Source organism: Augochlora pura, chromosome 1, assembly GCF_028453695.1.
Source record: "Augochlora pura isolate Apur16 chromosome 1, APUR_v2.2.1, whole genome shotgun sequence".
In the NCBI taxonomy this organism is placed as follows: domain Eukaryota; kingdom Metazoa; phylum Arthropoda; class Insecta; order Hymenoptera; family Halictidae; genus Augochlora; species Augochlora pura.
The window spans coordinates 14,917,593-14,940,256 of record NC_135772.1 but is presented as its reverse complement, the minus strand read 5'-3'; the positions used below and the strand labels follow the sequence as shown (position 1 = coordinate 14,940,256).

The 22,664-nt window shown below is 38.7% G+C and overlaps 1 protein-coding gene across 2 annotated transcripts in view; it reads left to right on the top strand.

Moving 5' to 3' along the window:
- Dsx (transcription factor doublesex) overlaps positions 1-22,664 on the top strand; it is a 46,530-nt gene that overhangs the window by 2,437 nt on the left and 21,429 nt on the right. Inside the window, exon 1 of one of the 2 annotated variants that reach the window (XR_013494388.1) lies at positions 18,922-19,174. The exons of the other annotated variant lie outside the window; for it this stretch is intronic. The gene's annotated coding sequence lies outside the window, so the exon portion shown is untranslated. Of the gene's footprint in view, positions 1-18,921; positions 19,175-22,664 lie in introns of those variants that run through there. 2 annotated transcript variants of the gene reach the window in all.

The window sequence follows — 22,664 nt, the reverse complement described above, 5'->3', positions numbered from 1 at the left end:
ATCCTCCCCGTGTGTCCACAAACACACACACGCAGAGAGAGAGAGAGAGAGAGAGAGAGAGAGAGAGAGAGAGAGAGAGAGAGAGTCGAGGGGGGAAGATGGACGCGCGGCGAAACGACGACGGCGTACACGCCGAGCGCATACAACGTTCGAAAATAGACACTGTATAACGTTGGAGTTACCGCCGGTTGTTAGCGGATCAAAGTACAACACTCGCGTGTTGCGAGTTGCACGTCATATTGCATAACTGAAAATTCAAGTTGGTGTGTTCCCGTGTGTAATAACAAACCGGCCTGTAGTTCGCGATGCAGATGCCAACGGTCATGCTTCTCGTCCAACCTTTACACGTGAAAATCAAACAGCGCGGATGCTTGGGCAACCGTGAGCACATTTTTAAATAAAGAGCATCGCCCCAACGTTTTCGATACGATTGCGGAACCACTGCGTCGCCGTCCTCGGGATCGTTTCACAACCCTGTCAGTTTTGGCGCGATAGAAATCTGTCCGGGGAAAGTAATCGACGATCGAATGTCAGAGCAGTTTTGTTTAATGCAAGTAGTAGTTATGATTAACACTTTATCGACCGGTCGTAAAAACTTAGCTTAATCTTTAATTTTCGTTCCTATTTTGATTTTATTTATTTTATTAATCGCGAGAGGTATTTAATATTTAGAAAATTATATAGTAATATTGAAGCTTACGGTAGTAGAATCCGACACGTTTATCTTAATAATCGATATTCAATTTATTGGTTACCATGTCAACCGATTTATAGGCTACCGGTCGCTAAAGTGTTAAAAGACCATTTTACTTATTGGTAATTTTGAAAAAAAAAACTATTGTACATTTACTGAATTTTCTTACTTTTCGAAAAGGATCGTTAAGCTAGTTAACTTAAAATCGCTACATTGAGGCAAATGGAATTTTTACTCAGATGCAATGTTTCTATTTTCTTATGTAACAAGAGGAATGTGATATTTAAATTACAGTCTAAGAAAAATTAATTTTTGATGTACAGCTATGCGATCATCAACTAATTGCTGCAATAGTTTATAGGGGGAGTGGGTACTATTTTATGACGTTTACTTTTACTTATTTAAATATGCATGCGCGTTACAAATGTTATTATCTGGCCTGTAATTGAAATTGGAATTAATGAATCCAATCAGTAGGCCGCGCGAGATGTTCAAACCAGTTTCTCATAGATAGCACTTTAACGCGTAAACAAATGAAAGTCAATTACCTCATACGATGTTAATGTACAATTTATGTAAAAGGTTATTCTTTCACGTGTCTTTCGCCACGAAAGTACTTGCACGGTTAGTCGATTATGCTGGCGACTATGAATTTCAGAAATGAACGATGTCAATGTTTGTTTAAGAATATAGAAATATAAGAATATGAAAATATAAGAATATAGAAATATTAAAATACAGAAATATAAGAATACAGAAATATAGTAATATAGAAATATAGTAATATAGAAATATAGTAATATAGAAATATAAAAATATAGAAATATAAAAGTTAGAAATATAAGAATGTAGAAATATAAAAATATAGAGATATAAGAATATAGAAATATAAAAATATAGAAATATGAAAATACAGAAATATTACAATTATAGAAATATAGAATTATAGAAACATAAAAATTATAGATATATAGGAACGTTAAATAGAACGTAAAAAACGTCTTATCTTTACTTGGAAATAAAAGGTAGTACAGTTGTTACTAAAATCATCACATTAATTTCTTACTAAAAGAAGTTATTAAAAACATAAAAAATTACAATTTACAAACAGTTTAGTATTCCGCATACCAAAATAACACGTCTACAATATCACAAAACGTGGAATATATACGTGGCACGTTGTTTACAGTACGGTCATCTAAAAATACCTGCATAAAATTTGTTTTAGAGAACCGTGCGAAATGTCTACGGATCAAATGCGTTTCCTGAAACATAAAACATCATTCTCGAAATGATCTGCATAACAAAGTCTCACGTGCTTGTTAAATTTATAGAGCATCCGTCAATTAACCCCTTGCCGTATATTAACGAGTCAGACTGATGACGGAAATTTGTATTAATATTCTGTCAAGTATGACTGTTATACCTTTCTTTGAAATCGGATTAAGATTATGTTTCTTACAATCAATATTTAATCACTCTAGTAAATGTAGACACACGATAAATATTTTTCTTTATCTTCTAAGAAATGATTATAACCAAAAAGGTACATACCATTGCAACTATGAAGGAAATGATACGGCAAGGGGTTAACTAATGGCTCGGCACCGTCCAAAGGTTCAACGAGCCAATGCAACACGGTGTCCACATAGAAATAGAACATCTTCAAACGATTACCACCGCGGCAACGTTAATCGAGCCACGCTGTCAGGTGAGAATTTAAAATCTCGCTAGCCAATAGGAATAGCTCGCGTACAGAGTTACAAATTGAAGTGGGTGTGCTGCGTTGAGCAATGGGACGTCTGTCAACGATACGTTAGGCTGGCTATTCGGTGGTTTATTCGGGACGAGTTAAATGTAGAAGCTTGCCGAGCGGGCGCGCGATTTTCCTAGTTTGCAACGTACTAATGCACCGGAAGCCGTGGAAACAGAATCTGGACTGCATCGCTGAATATTAAACGGAGCTTCGAGCGGCGCCGATCTCGCGCGGCGAAAATACGGTTTGCGGGAACAACCGAGAGACGGTCCCGCATCTCGCGGAACAATTAATATCTCGGGGCCAAGAAAAACAAAAGCACGATAACCGGTAATTAAACGACTCTCGGTAAATGTGTCATAAAGTGCCGGGTCGAAGGAACATTTATTTAATAATTGCACGTGAAAAGCGGTTTTATGTCTCTATAAATATTTATGCTGCCATAAATAAAGCTTCGCAAATTAAACGCTCGAACATTTAGAAGAAGATTGCCCAATTTGCGACTGTGCATCTCCGTTTATGCGTTCGATGCAACCTTCGGACTTCGTGATGCTGCATTGTAAAAGATTCCTTCGCTTTCGTCGCACGTTGCATCTCGGAAATCGTATCTATTGTTTCCGTTCAACGGTGATTTATGTGGGAAATTCCTCGTTCCTCAAAGAACAATGGATGATGCAAGGAGTTTCATTATTGAGCCCAAAATGAATGAAAAATATTGCAATGATTTATTACCACACGACCTTGTATTTATTTATAAACGGCGTATTCGTTGTATGCCGTGCGGAAGATCGCAAGTAAATCGTAAAAGAACGATGAATTATATTTTATGCTCCATTATGTTAGTGCGCGATATATTCTATTGTGCATATAATAAACGTTGCCGCAGAAGAGCGTTTCAATTGCTAAAAATCTACTCCACGCGACGTAAACTTCGTGGCTTCGTTGCTTATATATTTCTTAATCGTTGAAACTGCCATAGTGGCCGCGATCGTCGCCGTTAAATAATTGCTTTGCAATCCCCGCGTCGATATCATTAGCGAAGTCGAACCGTTTCGCGTCGTCATATTTCCACCATACCGTCGTCCCTTCGTTTACGCCTATAAATTCGATGCTCGGCCGGCATAAAATTTCTATACGATACCCGCGCCGCCGCGGCGCGTTTCACCGTTTCGTCGGGCCGGGCGCGAGTTTTCATGCGAGCTTGTCTCTCGAGGACAACTGCTAAGATACCGTGTACGATATAAATTTAATCCGGGTAAGCTGGGAAAAATAAAGTGCTTCGCGATGCGATCATCATTATTTGCCCTTTTTGCCTTTTTCTTCTCGATTTTATGCTGCCACACCTTCGCCTCCGTCGCTCCAAAACACACGGTGTCCAGTTTACACTAGGTTGCCGGGAGTCGTTCAAGGCGTTCCCGCCGGTTTCGCTGACCGCGCCGGGATTATTGTTCGATCCGAAGACGGGGGCCGCGCCGGCGTTACAGGCGTCTCTGATTATCAACCCTAATTAGCTCGTGCAACCTCGTTCCTCCGTGTTGTATTAATTGTAATTATCGCGGTACAGAATCTTGGCGCATCGCGAATCGAGCGTATCATAACGTAGACTCTCGCACTTGAAGTGTCGCGATGGACAATTGATGTTTATAAAAACGGGCACTTTTTGCGCGATTCGCATCGCCGCGTGGAATCGATTGAAAATTCTTGCTTTTTCTTTTTATTCAATTCGCTAATAAAATAAAAGTTTCGCGAACTTGCACACGAGATAACTTGACATTAATATTCGCACCTAACTCTATTAAATTATAAGACGTGCCAACTACAATTATATCTGCATGGGAATTTACGTGCATAAATCAATATTGATCGCAGTTGATTATATGGATTTCATTTAATCATAGCCTGTAAGTTGCATTCCGTAAACGTTCGCAAATGTGGCCACTAATTGCTGCGAAAACCATGTCGTATAAATAAAAGAAAGGAGTTTAGGAAAGATACAGAGTCGCAATGTGGAAACGTTTATGCTTGACATACCTAAACTGACGGCGCGGAATTATAAAGCGATAGATTTGAAATTAAATGGTTCATTTTAGAGATTGATTTTTCATGAAATTGTACACTTACTATGGGAGGCACTGAAATAAGTCCATACAAAATTAGGGTTATCTAAAATAATCTAATTGTGTAAGTGGAAATAATAGTTAACACATTCGCTATCGCGTGATTACGTTACTTATTACGTTAATACCTCTAATAAGGTAACTTTTTAACTAAGTTTACTGTGATGAATCTTGACTTCTGTATTTTCGTTACAGCAAATAAATTCCTTCAATTTTATGGTATCCCGATGGTCGCTAATTCCACAATGAACCCATTAACCCATTACTCACGGAAACTCTACTATACCAAGCGTCAGACGAGGTAAACTGCTATTTCTATAGTGCCGAATAGTTTCATAGGTCGAACACTTTTTGTCGGTTAATTTTTTTTTAGGAATCTTCCGAGATTCTTTTGCGAGAACCGAAGTCGAAACCGAGTTCAATCACTCGGTGTCTTTACGTTTTAAATGCTTTTGTTTGGGTATTCGCGCGAAACGAGAACAGATGGATGAAGGAATAGAGTCACGGCGTATCAAGCATGAACAATCTAGGCAAACGGTCTCGTGACGTGACGGACACACGAAACCCGGTCGTCTCCGTGTGTTTGATCTTTACCGAAAAGGAGACTGATCTTTGGAGGCTCGAAGGAATGGACAGCTAATTCCGTTTATTACTTTCTTTGTCCGTGTCGTGACAGTGACAGCGCGGGGTGGGGTTGATTATCGGTCGCGCGAAATCCTGTCGCGCAGGAACTCGATCTCAGGTGCGCCATAAAGTCGAAGGCCGTTGGCGGTGGTACCGGTCGATGGGGAAAGAGAAAGAGAGCGGGAGAGAGAGAAAGAGTAAAAGAGATCGAAAGAGTAAAAGAGAAAGAAAGAGTAAAAGAGATCGAGAGAGTAAAAGAGATCGAACGAGTAAAAGAGATCGAAAGAGTAAAAGAGATCGAAAGGGTAAAAGAGATCGAAAGAGTAAGAAAAAGATAGAGTGAGATAGAGAATGAAAGGGAGGGAGAGAAACATATCTTTTAATTCCGTCGACTGCGAAAATCGACAACGAGTCCGCCGCTTGACCCTGAACCACGGCGATGCACACGTGTCCGAGAGACGCTGTCCGTTCATAGAGAAGGAAGAAATAGGTGGAAATCGCGCGTGGAAAAAAGAGGACACCACGCGGAGGCTGCTCTGCGTGTGAGCAAGACAGACTGTCAACAGCTGGAGGAACGCGCGTGCGCGCGCGCGCTTGCACTCGGAGGGAACGGAAGCAGAACGAAAGAGACGATTGCACGGCTGCATGCTGTATGGGCGAGTTAATACCTGTAACTCTTAGTTACGGATCTGCTCGAGTGCGAAAAAAGGCCGAGTCTCTTTTTATTGGTCGAAGTATTGACGGTCAAGGGACGCAACTGGCGATGACCGCTTCGAACGTGCCGCGCGGAGTCGAAGCGGAGCCGAGCGGTGGCGGTCACGGACGGGAACAGATACTCTGGCCGAGAATTTGCGATGTTTGTAACACTCTTGCATAACCGTGAGATCGCGCGGAGGAGACGAGCGGACCGGATAAAAAGCGCAGGAGCGCGTCGCGCGGCAGAACGCGAGGACAAACGCATAGAAACGCGACGATTGAAGTGTCAATAGAAATTCGACGATTTGGTTACACGTCATTTTATGAACTCGGTCATTAGCGTTTGCTGGGCTTGTTAATAATGCGGTCGTTGTTTAGAATATTTGGTTAACAATTGGTTGTTACTTCAACCCCTAGCTACATGTGACAAGTATACTCGTGATAGTGAGACGGCACTTTTTTATATTTCAAGTATTTATATTCGTCTGACTATTTCAATTAAAATTTTCTTCTAACGTGTTCATAAATTTTAGACATTTTATTTAATTATTAGGCATTTTTTTAGGCAAAAGTATCTTCTCGAAGGAATATCACTTCCAAAGTAACACATCGAATGATATACATCGTTCTTTATGAAATGTTGGCAAAAGGTAGTTACTAAAAATATATGATTGTTTGAAAAGAACTATCAAAATTGGGATAGAAAATATAATAATTGGTCGAATATCAAGAAATAAGAAAAATCAATGGTTTCGGAGGCTGACATTAGAATACCTAGTTAATGAGCAGTTTAGCTGCATCGCCCAAATATATTTAAGAATGACAGCTTTCGTTAATCTTTCCAAACGAATGTTAATTTATTCCCTTGAATATTTGCGTGCGAAAGATAAAATAGAATTTAGATGCTTCCATTTTTAAAAACATGATTACATTTTGAATATTTTAACAATTACTCCAACACGAATGCCTTAGGTGCAGATAATTAAACAAACTATTACATATCTTAAATAATTTTGGGACAGTGCATCTCGATATCCTGTTTGAAATAAAAAGTAAGTTTTACGCGGCTGAAAATGAGGATTTCCCCCGCGAAATTGGCGAGTCGATATCAATATAAAAATAGCAAAAATCACTCGACTCTACCGGCTCCGAATTCGAAAACGCTATAGTTTGCGTCAGCGCACTTTTCCAACGTGCTGCACCGTTCGCCAAGAGACACTCGCGCGCCGCCCGATCCTTGGTGCACGCAGAGTCATTTCCTTGCGAGCGGGTTACACGTGTATGCGTGTCCGCGCACGTTTGTTTTAGTCATTGCATCGTTGCACGCGGGAGGCGCCAGTTAGTTTTCCTTGACATCCGCCGCTACAATGTACGTAACAGGCTTTTTATCTTGTATGCGTTCACGTCCGTCCACGGACGCGTACGTGCGCCGGCGCACACATCGAGCAAGAGGGCCCCCGATCGTTCTGTCAGATTCGAGGCACAGAATGCTTTATCAGGCACGTTTATCGACGCTCATCCCCCCCCCCCCCTCTTCTCCCCTCCGACCTCCCTTGATTAGAGCATTTCGCGCCGCGCAAATTAATTGTACGTTATTACGACTCTGCGCGGCTCCCACATTCGTTGCACCGCGCTAATTTCCGATCTTTGATTTCGATTAACCGCCAAGTGCAATGGCTGCCGCTGAATTCTCCGAACAATTTCGTTTTTTCTTAACTTGATGATCTAAAATCGCATTAACAATTAATATAAGATATTAGCAGACTACGGATCTTTATCATTTTAGAAAAATTAATGGAAAAGGTTTCCTTCGTCAACTAAGATTACTCAGCGTAAAAAGCCGAGCGATGTTGTTAATTTATACGTTTTCTTGCATCCGAGAGATCTGCATATGTCATAAACACATAAAGATCCGCAGTCTCAGAACTCTGTGTCAGAAGATTTCTGGCTCGCTGTTTGTCACACAATTTGTCACAATAAAACATGAATATTAGTACCATTTCGGTCATAGTAATGGTACCTTGAAATTATTATCTGAAAAATCAATGCATCTTATTTATATTATATTATATTATGTTATATTTATATTATATTTATATAATATTTATATAATATTCCTCTTTTCAGGAAATTAATATTTAGTTGTTAGAAAAATTCACAAGTTCATTAGTATGTTTTAATGTTAATCTAGATAATCGTAGGCAGATTGACAATCATTTATCTTGGAAGAAATTTGGAAGAAAATTGTTTCTCGCCAAAGATGTTTTTAGCGGTACATTTCAAAAAGTTGTTCTTTCGTCGCTGGATAGTCTATTAATCGTAAACTTTAATTACATGCGCGAGCGATGAGATGCATTATGCGCGTCGGCGCTGTTATCACGCTGAAGATGAATTAATGAACGTATTCCGTATTACATTATTTGATTAAGTTGATAATCACGTCATAGCAGCCGTTTCAGCGTCTACGCGGACTCACGTACGATTCAATTCCGAGACGAATGCTAACATAGTATTCTTAAGTATAGAACATTATGTAAATTAATTCAAATTAGCTGTTACGTCCGGTGTTCCTCACGACTTAGTAATATTTCCTCGGAGTTGAAACGTTCATTTTTTAATTATGTTGTTACTCGATGGCACGAGATGGAGGTACATGACACAACGAGATCAGAGAGGAATCAATTTTCGCTATCGCTAATTATAGTCGTCTTGAACAATCTTTTCTTTTTCCATGACTAACTTCGCATTGTAACAACTTTCGATTCTATTAGATTCGTTCGACTATACTAGCCACGTCATAAAAAAACAATTTTTTTTAGCTTTGGTATATCTCATTTCTTGTTGTGTATTTATATTGTGTATTTATTAAACTCGTAAAAAGCTTGTTACTAGTTTTATTTACACTAGTTAATACTAATCTAGTTAATAATTTGCAGCAGCTAATACTAATCCAGTTAATTATTTACAGTAGCTAATACTAATCCAGTTAATTATTTACAGTAGCTAACGTTAATCTAACTAATTATTAAACTAGCTAATACATAAATTCGTGACTGTGAAATTTTCATACTTAACTGGAAAAAGAAGGTACCGAGCACACTTACTCCGTAGCATGTGATAAGTATTAATATTTTTCGCAATTACGTTATTTTATTTTTCTATATTAATTTTCTAGAATCTATATTAATATAGTTTACGTTGCTCTAGCTCGGCAGGTTTCTAATTTCGTATAATAAATGTACAAGTATTATCGTGCAAGAAGACTTTAAAATTTATGTAGTCTCGCTTTCGAGTAACTTATTCTATAATTAACATATTTAGTTCTCGGCAGTGTCATTAGCAATTGTTATTCGTCCGGACAGAAGCGCGCGTTCACGTGTTTCTTTCGCGTGCAGGAACAAAGTGATTGAAACTAAAGTAAACATCCATTGTATACTCGACGCTTGACGGCAGTCCGCACACGATATCGTAACTAATTAAGTTCTGTTTAAGAAAGATACGTAACTTGTTAAGTCGCAGGAAGAACACGTCATATTACATTCGTTTTGTCAGCATCGGCTCTGCTTCGCTGTAGGTATTATGGTAAGAGGTTGCCGTACATGTAGTGATTTACAATTATATTCCGACACTTTTTAAAACAAATTAATTTCTTCGAAAGTGGACGATTGGTTGCAACGAAGCAAAAATGGGAAATATGTTTTTTAATTTCTTTATGCAACTAGTAAGCGATTTCGACCGAATTTTCGGTATAAGTTATCGAGATCTATTTAATGCATTTTTTTAATTTTCTTTATAAGCTTAAATAAAATGGTTGAAAAAAGACACGAGTTTTTGTATTCCTTTCTTATCGCAAATCATTGCATTTTTTTAGGAAAATTTTGTGAATATATTAGTGTTTGGTCTCTCCAATATCTCAAAAAATAAAAGTCACTCCAGCCATAATGAAAATAGTTATTTTATTTTAAAAAAGTCCGATAATTAATACGAGTCACTGTACACCGTAAACGATAATTATCAGTAACTTCATTCGAACGTGGCAGATAGTTCACACTGATCCTGTATCATCCACTCGCACGTTCTGCGTGTTCTCGAGACATTTGCGAAACTCCGTACTTTATCGTTACATTTTAGTATGCAATTTCATGCCATTAAATTCATCCGAGTGTGTTAATCAACGCCATGACAGTGGCCTTTCTGTCGTCGCGATGAATGCCGGCGTTGCTATTTCGAAAGAAACTGTTTGCCGTTGAAGTAAAAATGGGGTGTCGATCGTCTACACCACCTTCATTTCGCAGATCGAATTACATAGCGCGCGTACATAAATCAAATTCCCAGTCATTTTGCAGCAGCGCGATTTCTCTTGCACGGCTCAAGAAGACATTAAAAGTTGTCTTAATAAATTCATCGTAATTAATGCGTTACCAATTTGTTTCAAGTTCCGTGTGCCTCGTATTTATGGGCGGTTTATCGGTCGGTTATTATAAATGACGTTTCTGGAAAAAACGGAACGGAAGTATTCGTTCCACGTGGTTCCTACGTCTTAATATAACCTCGAAATTGCAACGCGAATGCACGTTGTTCTAATGCATTAATGCGCTTGACAAACTACAATGCTAAACTTATCGTTCTATGGAAATTACATCTATATTTATATTAGTAAAATTTACATATTTATATAACTATTGTTAGTAAAATTAGTGTCCCGCCATCTTTTTCACGCTGTAATACATCCAAAAAACTGTATAATTTACCCAACCTGGAAAACAAACAATCACAGTCCAATTAATGAATTTCTAAACAAATTTGAATTTCTAAACAATCCTTATGAAAGTATAAAGTAATATGTGAAGGCTGTTTTCAGCTTATTGCGTAATAAATATTTATATAATATAATTCAAGGATCATTAACTAACATATTTCTGCAATTACGATTGCAAATAAGTATTCGTTTTATGCATATATTAAGTGCAATCATATTTTATTGATAGGTTTACTCTAGATACGGAAATTTCTGTGCGCAAAAAATTTTACGATCCCATAAAGAATTATTAAAATATTAACACCATTTTACAATGACAGTTATTCTGAGAAAATGTAATTTCACAGACTGAAACTGCGAGTGTCTGATTGAGTTTCGACTTATTAACCGCATATTTATGGTTCTGCATTTTTGTGATCTTCGATCATCCGTGAGACGAAAATCACCAAAATTTTCTTCTCCGATATTTTTTCCGTTCTTTGATGCATCAAACCGCTTCGCAACAAGCGACGCTAATTAATCGATACCCTGCTTCCTCATGGCTTCATACACCTGTTCTCTGCGCATCCTTAACGTTACGTGTTACCCATCTTCCGGCCTCGAACAATGTGCCATACACACTGTAATAATTAACTTTTGCTACTGTTACGCGCGCATGGTTATCGATGTGTAATTGCCATAATCCCGACGTTCCCTCATTGGCAATTAGTTTCGTGCGTTCCATCTTATAAGTAGCGCATATTTGCTGTATTAACGTGTAAATTGGTCACGGTGCGGCATTTTTTTGCCATTCATGAATCATTAGCAATGATGTGCGCACGTTGTTTCGAGAAAGAAAACACGCGCTTGTTTCTGTTCATGGTTGCGATACTCGCTTTCACGTAATTTTATTAACATAAAAATAAAATTAACTTTGATATATTAGGTATTAAAGATGAGCCATGAATCTTTCAGAAACTTTCGTAATTTATTTAGATGTAATGTATTTTACAGGTTCAGAAGTCTTGACAGCTTAATATACCCTCTGTACCAAAATAGAAAAACAATTTTTAAATAAATATGGTAATTTGTTCTTCCCAGAAGATTAAAATATTATTGATTAATTCAAGCACACACCGATGCAACTCATTATACTTACAAATGATAAAAAGAATTACGATATTTATATCGGACACAATCAGGAACTTCGTAACCTCAAAAACCGGCAAAATAAAATAATTGTTCTACAACGAAGTCGTTAAACTAGCAAAGGTTAAACGAGCAATATCGTTATCCAGCCACGTATTCTTTATAACAAATGCACGAGAATTGAACCGAGGTGTACACAAATTAAAAGAAATGTTAGTCAAAGTGGTAGTTTGCATTATTTTTCGACTCAAATACAAGCCTGCCATTTAAAAATTAAAACAACTTTTACGACAACGACGTATGTATTCGGAGATTGAAATCATTGAATCTGATGTCAAATCGATCGACGAGACATATAGCACAGGTCGATGTGTTCTACGATATAAAGATTTAATCGCCAGGGTTCAACCTTCTTTCCCAGGATCCCGCGATCCTGGCTTCGTTTTAAGAACCCAAGGATAATCAGCAACTTCGCGAAGAGAAAGAGAGAGAGAGAGAGAGAGAGGGAGAGAGGGGGTGAGAAGAAGACAGAAACGCCCAGAGAGTATAAAATGGTAAACGGGCTTTTGCACGCGGGAGACATAACAGCAGGCAGAGGCCGATTTACATGCGCTCCTTAGCTCGTGCACGCCTTTTATGATATGTAAAACCATTGGAGTCGGCATTGTGCGACCGTCGTAAAAGGGCCGTTCGAACCGCCTTAACTTCGAAAAACTTTCAAATAATATCACAAGTTTTGCGCCGTCCAGCACGCTCGGCTCCGCTTTTTCCTCCCGAGTTGTTGCACAAGTCCCGCCGGCTCCCCGCTGCAAAAAGGGTTGCTTTGTACGGCGGGGGTTTATAGTCATTGTTGCTCCCCGATTCTCCATTTCCGTTCTTTCTGCTTTCAGCGAGTCTCCTGTCGTACGGAGACCGATTACGGCCGAATCAGCTGTAATCGAACCACGAAACCGCAGCGCAAGTGGGACGAGGTAACGAAGTTGTGTCAAAATCGTGGGATTACTGATAAAGCTGGCTTTTTTCTTATTTTAAGAACTGAAATGTGTTACACAGTAAGAAAAGAACAGAGGAAACGTAATATTTTCTTCATATTTTTATTAAATATTTTTCTGTTGAACTCCGTACTCAATTTTCCGTAGATTTTGATACATCTATTTCAAGCCCGGTCACAAAACCTAATAAAAATGAATCGGATTAAATCAGCGGATTATCGTATATTTTCTACGAAAACCTTCCACGGATCGATTTTGTTTGCCAATGTTTTGCGGTGGTGGGAATTTTTACGACTGTGCGCCGGTGCCAGGGTTCGCAGTTACCCAACGTCTACCAGCCACTTCTACTTTATACCACGTCGTTCATTCTCCTGTCGCTCATCAACGATGCTCGCAGTTACCCCATTGTTCTACATTTACAAAAATAAGATGAAAATAATTGAAACTAGAATTTGTTAGACTTTGCAGAGGTCGATACACTGTGGTACAATGAGGTTAAGTTCACGTAAACATAACCGTACGGATTGGAGTATTTTAATATCTCATTTATAATTTTTTAGCGAATTCTATAAATTTCATTATTTCAGTTTTTTCTTCGACTATAATAGATTAAATCGAGACTAAAGACTGTTCGAAACTAGGGTACGATAATTTAACAATTTAATTAACATTTTTTAATCCTTGAGCAGACAACTTTTATCTACTTATTTATACATATCATCCCAAAATTCTAAATAAATTTTAAACTTGTTTCCACACGATTATGAAGCGAAAAATGGCGTTATTTTTCAATAAATTTTATTTTATACAAAAATGTATTATCATAAGTCATTTCAATCTTCATATTAAAGATGACCGTTTTAATAAAATTTTATACTTAGATTTCTTTTTATCTAAAATATGACGGAATAATATGAGATTCGAAGTTACGTAGACCTATCCTTCGATTAGCGGGTATCCATCTGAGAGAGCAAGACTCTCGACAGTTCTACAGCACGTGTACGCGAACTCGCCAAACCCCTTACCATTCTGTGCCTTGCCTAGCTGAATGTAGGGTCTCGAGGCACGAGTCGCAGTAGAGCCACTGTCAGACAGCTACTCACACCATATAAAACCGTTTCGTATTGTGGGAATAGCTGTCTGGCTGAGACCCTGGTACGGTTCGAGCCACGAGACTCCGCAACACAGCTGGACAAGAGAAAAATAGTTACCGCTCACGGTAAGTAAACTATTGAAATTGGAACTAAAAAATAAAATTTAAATAAACAGTCGAGATTGTGACAACTTATTTATTTTACTGAACATTGATCTTCATTTGTTGAGTATTTTCTTTCAGAAGCTTTACGGAAACTTTCGCGAATTCAGCATCAATATAAATCATTTTTATTGTATTTTAAGCACTTCCATCTTTCACGCGTTTAATTGTACGTAATTAATTAATTGAATTTGAGTGAAAAAAAAGTTAAATGTTTCATTCGCTCCATTACGCTACACTGTTCATTCTGGTCAATCGACGCTTTAAAAATCGATATATTATTTTTATTCATTGAGTATTGTCAATATGACTATGAAGCAGACTTATTAAGGATCCATTCTTTTGGCGGAAATTAATTCCTCAATTCTAAACTCGCCATAAAATATTTCTTTAACGGGTTAAATAGACATTCGAGCGTGTACCACCAATGGTGTAAACGCGTGTACCACACGTGGCACGGAACGTGTTAAGGGTCAGGGAACTGTGACATTACATATGTATTTCATTTTTACCCTAATAGCGTTCAACGCTGGCAGGATAACGAATAATTACATGATTTATCAGAGAAGTTTTAGAATAGATGTGGTAAAGTTAGGCTGTGTATTTATTATTACCTCATTATTTCTAAATGGCAATTTATTGCCCGGCTAGAGACCGTTTGAAGATACGAGAAGCTCATTTTATAGGAGAGTTGTTTAACTGTAGTAAATGGATTTTTCATGATTTATTACAATAATACAAACGTCCTTTACTGAAACAAACAAGCTATCCCAGACATTTCTATAAAAATAAAAGTAATTTAACCCTTTGCAGTCTTATGTCTGCTTTCAGTCACCGGAGCCATATATTTATTTTTTTTATTTATACATAGAACTAAAACGTATTATTCTATCGCATATATCTAAATTTAAAAAAGAAATTAATAAATTTTCAAAATTAATTCCCACCAGCATGATATATGATACAGCAAAGGGTTAAATCTCCAATGGGTGGATTCCACCGAAAAAACATAATTTTGTGAAAAAGTGCGTGTCATAATTAAATAACAGATTATGAATTATAATTGCTGAAACAATTACAATTGTATTACATTTACGATTATAAAACAGCTTCAACTGGTGAAAATCGAATACGATAAAAGTCGTTGACAAACGTCGTCGAGTGTCAAGTATTAATTTCATTCTTTTCAGTTTCAATATATTTTTCTTACGAACTTGTTGCTATCAATGTCGCAGTTCCACCGAGTCGGCGAACCGTTTATAGGAACGGCAAGAAGTAAGGTCGTGGAAAAAACCCCTCGAACGATCCGGAATAATTTTCCGGAGGCTTAAGCGCCAACTAATTAAATACGGGACCGCGGCGTTCGATCGGTCAGCGACAGGCGATTAATTCCGAGTGTATCAACAATCCTTTACCCAACGGGGCCGCGGCACTGTAAATATTGACGAGTGCCGTAGTCCCGTCTCCCGTACGTGGCACGAAAGAACTTATTTCCATCTAACCAGGTCTCCCGGCGGACGAAACTTACAGCTCCATGCGTGCGCATATATCGCGGTTAATATCGCCGCCTGGTAACATCAATGCGGGCATAATGTGCACGTTTCTAGGCGCCATTTAGCAAATACGGCCGTCGCCATTGCTCTCGAACCTGTTGTAACAGGGGGATAGTAAACGAGCGAACTGGATGAGAAAGGTTGGAAAACAGCGCGCGGAAAATTCAAGGAATCGTATATCACTTTGTTAATCGCGGTAACGATGATCGTAAAACAGCTGATATTTATATTATCGTAAATCGCGTCGCATACCGGCAACGGAATTTTTATCGAAGACAAGCGTATTTTCGTCCTAGCGCCTATCTTTTATTTGCTAAACCTAGTTATTACTTCCCGATGTTATTATCGGAATTATTATTAATTTCCGATATACGGTTCGCAAAATTCTTTGTTCATTTTTCACGATTTTCTGAGGTACTCGTAATATAAGCGAAGAAGTTGTTTGTATGTTTTTAGATTTTGGATAATAATTTTATATTTAATATTTCGGATATTTCACTGTTCTCTGCTTTTGTTATAAACTCGTCAATTCTGTAGCTTAATCAATATTAAGTAGTATATTATACAAATTCAACAGGACCTAAAATAAAATCTTAATTTATTATATTTTAAATATGAAAAAATAACCATAAGCGAAGGGTGAGGAAAACCTCGACGTTTTAGTATTATTTACACGTTTGCAATGATTTGCGACAACCCCAGGGGGTCGTTTTACTATTAAATATAAATATAGACCTGCTTGTAAATCGTTGTCAATTCGCCAATACATATTAGTATACATAATAATTGTGCTTTTAATCCTTTGCACTCGTATGGCGACTCTGAGGCGACGCTGGAAATTGCTATACTATTTTCAAGAGAATCTTCGCATTGTGAAATTTGTAGTCGATAAATTGTCAAATAAAGCCAAGTCTTCTGTAAGCGTTTAATTTCGTATATATTAAATAAAATTAGATAAATAATCTACTAAAAATAGAATAATATGGTTGAAACGAAGGTTTCCACTTTGGAGTTAAAATAGTCTCGAGTGCAAAGGGTCAATCCTTTGAGCAAAACTACCGTATCTCTTCCCATTAAGAAATTTTCAACTTCTTAAAATAAGGAAAGGAATTAATCGTACCATTATTCCTAAATAATTACACAAAATTCGAGACCCATTGTTTTATCCACTAAGCTCAACGATAACATGTACTCACGCGTGTACAGTGCAGATTACGAATCAAACGCCGCGGAGAAATTACGTCGCGGCCTCATCAAGTACTTCGCACGAGGTACTAACTCTCCTGGATTATATTATTATTTTTTATGATCGGTAAAGTCGCGGCCGTATTTCTACCGAAATATTGGTCGAACGACTTCCGGTGGTGTGTGCCTGACTCGGCGTTCGGGGCGTGATCGCGCACTCTCCGAAGCGACGCACGTGACGATAACCAATGAGCACGTGTAAACAATAAGGAGCTTGCGAAGGAGCAAGAAGAAGGGAAAAACCGGCACGCGGGGTCGGTCGACCCCCGCGATATTTCGCATTTAGAATTCTGTCGGTGTTCATGACAAATCGCGAGTGTGACGTCACGCGATTGTTAGAGGTGCCGGAAGTTATGGCGGCCGATGTAAACCGTCGCGTGGCGACCGCGGGCGCGCAGCTGCGGATCCTATTTTCGAACGCCGTTAACGATACTTCGATACTTTTTGAAAGCGCGGCAGCGTATTCGTCGCGCGCGATTCAACGTTTTCGTGCGTATACGCGAGATTTATCGACCGGCCGTTCTCATTTCCTGCTAGGCGACGACGCGATTTGTGCACTACTTGTGGCAGCTGTATCGCGGTTCTTCAAGCACATTCCAATTTTTATCAAGTAAAAATTGGACCACCTTGAGACCCTTTGCACTATCACGTCTCTCAAAGCTACGTTGATTACGACTATTTCGTCCTTAATTATTTATATATGTTATATTAATATTATTTATGTATTAATGTTATATATAACAGGTGTTTCAAATTTTATTTCGATTTAATAGAAATAATTGGCAGCCATATCTAATAGGGGGTTAATAGGGTGTAAATATCGGAGAACGGAAAATTTTGTTTTGTCAATTACAAAGTTACTCTTGATAAATACGAAAGACAGATAAGATAACTTAAAGGGACCAGAAAATTTTAATTTAAAAGAATCTTTAGAGTAAAGTAATTTGAGAAATAAATTAGTATTGTATACATATGTTCGATTATATCATGAATATTTTTAAAATGACAGATGTGTAACAATTTACATAATTACTGTTGTATAGTGCATTCAATGATGTTTGAAATTTGCTAATTATATATCACTAAATATCGAAGAGTTTCTCTCGAAATTAATATTTGACATGTTATGTGAATTGAAGTAATGACACGATAGATAATGAAGAAGAAATTATTCTGAATTTCATATTATTATTATTTATATGAAGAACATGTTAATTTTCACAGTTTCTTAAAACTGATGAGAACTTTTTAATTGAAGTATTTATACACTGCTAATACATACCCATTTTCATAAACAGACTCGGTTCAGTGAATTAAAATTTAATTCTCTGTAATAATAGCATTCGCCCTCGAATGCTGTATACATATTGTTTAGAGAGGCATAAAATATGTAATACCTAATTAAATATCACACGCCTCTATCGTGCTTTCGAATTCTCAAGCATTTCGTGCGCGTGAAGAAAATGTAGGTTCGCAAGCTATAAATTCAAAAATCCGGAATTTAAAGAGGTCGGATCCAAGGTTTTTATGCCCTAATTAGGACTGCACAGGATGCGCGATAAAATATGCAATAAAATGGCGGGACCATTAAAATGTATGAGTCTTTCAATCGTACGAAATTCGTAGAAATCTAATAGACTAAAAGAAGATACGAGAGAGAGAGGGAGGGAGAGGGGGAGAGAGAGGGAGAGAGAGTGAGAGAGCGGTAAACGCTGATCCGGCGATGAACGAGACTGCATGCAAGAAAAGGATTGTTCTTACGGTCGTCGTCGTCGCGTCTGGCAAAATCAACTGCTTATTTTGCAAGGAGCGTGATTGCACGTGAAATTGTTACGAAGAAAATAATTGGCCGGGGAATAAAATCGATGCGAGGTGTGCTCTCGAAGCTGGAACGCGATCCGCGGGGTAATCAAAGCCGTGGCGGTGAAATTATAATTCCAGCCGCTGACACTGAATCATTCGCGCACACCGCTACGGACAAAATAATTCTTCGACGCGATCTAGATTATGAATTATCGTGCGGTGTGGCAAGTGTACGGTTCGAATCAAATTACCAACGATGAACACGACAGTCGCGCGCGGCACCAGAAGCCGGCAATTGGCGAGAGGAGGGCCCCTCCGCGCGAAAGCGGGATCCTCTCCCGGCCGGGCAAAGTCGAACGCGCCGCGGCGCGGCGGTGTGGCCTCTGCATGCGAAGCCACACCATTAAATATAATTTACGAGTCGTGCAGCGTTTTTACGTCCGGTTTTCGAGTGTGTTCCGCTCGCTGGATTCATCTGCCCGATTTGAACCACGAATAAATCATTTCGGTATCGGCCGGTGTGTCCGCGACGCTCAACCGAAAATTCTTTCGGTAAGACCGCCACTTCTTCTTCGCCCTTGCTTTTTCGCCCGGTTTCGCTTCTTGTTCGTTGTTCCACTTCGAATTTTCTCGCCCCCCTCGCCTTCGTTCCCTGCGACGCTAAACGCGGCAACCACGCGAATTTCGAACGGGAGAAGCTGCGAGAAATATTCATTGTTGTTCGGGCAGCCAATCTCATCGCGTAAAGATGTGACTTAGTTATTCGTTTGTCAACGAAGAGCAGGATTTCGATGAGATGACAACAGGTTACACGGTCTCTGACAAAAATTATTTTTAAAATGCACCAACCGAATGAAATTTTTCGAATTTTACGGTTACTCGAAATAACAAAAACAATAATAAGAAAGAATTCTTGTTTTATGATTTTCTTATCTAAATCTGATACGAAAATTTAAAATAATTCGTTTCGTAGATCTCGGTAATTTACACGTATACTGAAAGTTTCGTTGAATATTTTTAACACGAAAAAATAAATTCAAATAATTTTGTCTAGTTTTTAAAAAGTTCGAAAATAAAAAATTTAAAAAGCGTTTGAAAATAATGAATGCTGCAATAGAATTATTCCAAATATGAAAAGTCGTCTTTCAATTCACCTTAATAAAACAAGATTGTTCTCTCGAAGGAATGGAACGGTATAATATCGATCTTTAAGAAAAGCATCAACCGACCTGACTAAAAAGGTCGAAAATTTTGCCAGACATGTCTCGGTCTAGTAATAACGCTGTACGCATAGAATGAAGACGTGAACGCGCGAGCGAGCACGTCAGTTTGCGCTGAAGAGATATTAAGACAATAAATCAATGCGCGGCTCGCTTTCTCTTGCGGCGGGATCCTCTGAGATAAGACTTAATTGCGTTCGCATTTGTCAAATTTCCTTCACTGATAGTTTGTCTTGGAAGTGTGCACATCGAGGGTCCGCATGAATTATTGAACCATCGGCGCGCAGCGTGTCACGGGCGTTCGGGGAATAAGAAATTCGTCGAAAAATATACCGTAGGTTTTGTCGGAAGCAAGAATAATGATACGAAGTCGATGGTAATTTATTTGGAGACCGTAATGTGGAAGATACGATACAAGCAATGCCAGGTTATTCATGTATTAATCTTCATTAGGCACGAGACGTGATAATTTTACTACTGTGGCCAGCACGCTGATTACAGGTGTCACCGATTATTGTAGAGTTTAATACAGTTATATGACTCGGGCTTCGTGAATTATTCAATAGCGCTGTAAAGCGTAATTTCGTGTACTATTATTAAAAGATGTATATAAAAAATAAAATTTATATTGCAGGTATCGAAGTATATCGAGGTAAATTTTAATATTCACCCAATCCATCAGCTTACTATCTCCTATAAAATTTGCTATGTCGAAGTACCGTATACGAGAAGTATTGCATTGAGAGCATTACAATCTTTAAAGTCTTGAAATGACTTTTTAAAACGTTAAATAATAATATCTATCCGAGTCAGGAAGACTTTATTAGATTTGATAACATATCGTAAGTCAAAAAGGTGTTCTGCAAAAATGTTGTATTCCAACCTGAACGTCGTGTACCTGCACACCCCTAGCACAAGATCACTTTATCCGACAATTTTGCAAAATTCGATTCTCGTAGAAATTCGACGAATTGAGAGCAAATTGCGAACACTATAAATTCCGCCGTCGTCGTCGTTTCGTCGACGACACGATTCCCGACGGGACCACAAAAGGAGAAAATGAAGTTGGCTCAAGTGGAATGTAATCGAACATGATCGTCCTATCGGAAACGTGAGATAATTTAGCGAGGAGGAAGCGACGGGGCTGTAAATTCGCTGAAATACGGTACAAGATTTACTGTTCCGTAATCAGGAATGTAACTTATCGAAAATTGACAGAAAATACTTCTTGCCGCGGATGCGCCGTTAACCGCGGATCGCAAAGGAGCAAGAAGCGAATTGATTCCTCCTCGCTTTGGGCATATTTCGCGGGATTGGTTTGCACTGTTTCGATCCTATTCATAGCGATCGCATTCTAATACATCGAAAAGCAGCGTGGAAACGAGAATAAGATGTTGCGAATTTATCGCGAAGGTGCGTGGTCGATGAATGACAGTTTCCAGCAACCATTTCTTTGTGGAAGTGAAAGTTGTCCGACCCGTAACATTTCTACTCCCCCGTTCGAAACGTTTTATAGCCCATCTGCGATCATAATTTATCTTTCCGGTCATAGACGAATCCCATTCATCTACCTATAATTTTTTTCTTTTAATATTATCCTCATCCTACGGTGCAACCGCACTAAAATTCCATGTAATTACTACAGAAAAATTCAGCGTTCATAAAGAGTCCTTATTCGTACCGTTCATGCAGACTGTTACTCCGCTGTATCAACAATGAGTACTATACAATTCTTCCGGTACACCAGGATCGCATTATATCTTCGTAAAGAACGTATGATTTACCGACTATTCAGTCGAACTCAATCCTGACTCGCGTACAGTTCACCGGATTGCGAATGTTTAAACATAGTCAGCGCCATGGCGACACGAGTTTGCACCATAAATTCACATCGTTTGGTCAATTTTGCTTACGAAGAAAATATGGAAAAACCAGTTCCAACCTACTCTCAATGAAATCGCTATTCAAAGAGTCTTCCCTCTTCCTTGTCCATTTCGTCGGTCGACGTAATTTTGTTTCAGTCTTCACCAATTACCTGTTCGATCTTCATTAATCTAATCACTGCTAACTACGAGGCATCACGCGGTAGACGTTCACCAGCACGCGTCTGTTGAAGGTTCATTACCAAAGAAAAAGAAGATTTATTTCTTATTTCCTACTGATTATTATTTATTTATTTAAAAAGAAGAAACGTTGACGGCTAAACCAGATTTCTTGGAAATAGGCTTGGCAGTCAATGTGTTAATGGTCTTCATTAATTAGCTTTCATTCGCGAAGGATTGGCAATTAGAAGGAAAAGGTCAGCGACGATTAAAGCGATGGGAAGCCAAAGCTCGATCGACAAGCGAACCCGTGGTTATGGGTTGCGACAGGGTGGTAGATCCAACAGGTTCTGCCGTTTATATGTACGGCCTTGTGAAAACCACGCCTCGAGGGGTCGGCCATCTTGATGCCTGAATGGGTGAAATTCTATTGGCTATGAACCACGTGAATTCTGGGTGCACCGTTCTAGGAATCCCCTTTCGATGATGCTCGATTTGTAGCCGAAGTCCCATTATGTCGGATGGCATCTAGAATCGCTATTAACCTATCAAAAAGTCACCATTTGTGGGAACTAGTCCGCCGTATGCGAAATCTTCAGATGCAATTAAAGAAGTGCTTACCGATGTATACAATAACAGATCTTATGTATTTCCAACCACTAAACTTTAGCGAGCGCAACACTTTTGCGCGACGCGCTCAATTCCGATCAGTCGCAACAATGACATTCCTTTCGCTATATAACGCAAGATGGAACAACTTTTTGCAAGTACTGCGGGACA